A 1432-nucleotide genomic window follows, 5' to 3' on the forward strand; every position below is an offset into this window, starting at 1 on the left:
GAGAGAGAGAGGAGAGAGAGAGGAGGGAAGAGCGAGAGAGAAAGAGAGAGAAGAGGGGGGAGAGAGTTTTAATGCTGTAGGTTAGTGGTGCCTGCATGCCACTTTAGACAGCTGCCGAGCCAATTCAGAAGCCCCCAAAACCAGGAGCTCCCTGTTATGCAATTCTAGACTTGAGTTGGGAAAGTCAGGTTCTTGGCCACTCCCACCTACCTTATGTGCCCTACTATTGGTTCCTTGGAGTGTTGAGTGACCTCCATGAATAGTGAACTGTGGGGAGTAGACTAAAACCTGGGGCTCCCATGTTGCTAAAGTAGCAAGTTATTGGTAATTATTTATATATCTCCAGTGAGCGTGGCACTCCACTCCTTACATGCTCAGTCATTTTTATTCCATTGAAGCCAGTACACGGATCAGTACAAAATAAAGACATTTTTGGGAACATCGCCGTTTTTTTGTACTGATCTATGTATCAGGTTCAATAAAAAAAGATTGAGCATGTAAGGAATGCTGCACTTATTGAAATTATAGATTTAACAAGCGGAATGGACCCAAAGCATCCAAATTATTATTATTATTATTATACAGGATTTATATAGCGCCAACAGTGTGCGTGGCGCTTTACAATATAAGGAAGACATTACAATCACAATACAATTCAAGACAAGATGGTAAGGAGGGCCCTGCCCCTGAGGGCTTACAATCTAAAAAGGAGGGGGAAGTGATACATGAGGAGGTAGCTGCGTGGGGATGATTGTTTGAGAACGTGATGGTTCAGTGGTCAGGTTGAGGTGGGATCGGCTTCCTTGAAGAGATGAGTCTGAAGGGATCACCTAAAGGAAGTCAGAGTAGGAGATAGATGGACAGGTTTGGGTAGAGAGTTCCATAGGATGGGAGAGACTCTAGTGAAGTCCTGGAGGCGAGCATGGGAAGAGTTGATGAGGGAGCTGGAAAGCAGGAGGTCTTTGGAAGAGCGGAGCTGACGGTTAGAGTGATACTTTGAGACAAGGGTTGAGATATAGCCGGGGGCAGAGTTGTGGATGGCTTTGTAAGCGATTGTTAATATTTTGAATGTTATCCTTTGGGCTATTTGAAGCCAGTGGAGGGATTGGCAGAGGGGAAGCATATATATATTTGTAATAGCTGTCTGGTTACATATACTGTGTGTGTGTGTGTGTGTGTGTGTGTGTGTGTGTGTGTGTGTGTGTGTAAAAAAAAATGTCATATGCATGCGCGTTCACACTCATTTGTCAGAAATTCTTATGAAGTGGATTGCCCTTTGGTGGTAATATACTCTCCTTGAGACTTTATCCTGTCAATAACAGCACACGATTATCGCAGGCACAGTGCAGTACATTATAGGACTTCTCTTCCCTCTGTCTGGCTCCTTGACGTTCCGGAGTCCCCGGAAAAGGTCACTAGAATTAATTGTCTG

Source organism: Nanorana parkeri, unplaced genomic scaffold (assembly GCF_000935625.1).
Source record: "Nanorana parkeri isolate BGI_ZX_2015 unplaced genomic scaffold, ASM93562v1 scaffold474, whole genome shotgun sequence".
NCBI lineage: Eukaryota > Metazoa > Chordata > Amphibia > Anura > Dicroglossidae > Nanorana > Nanorana parkeri.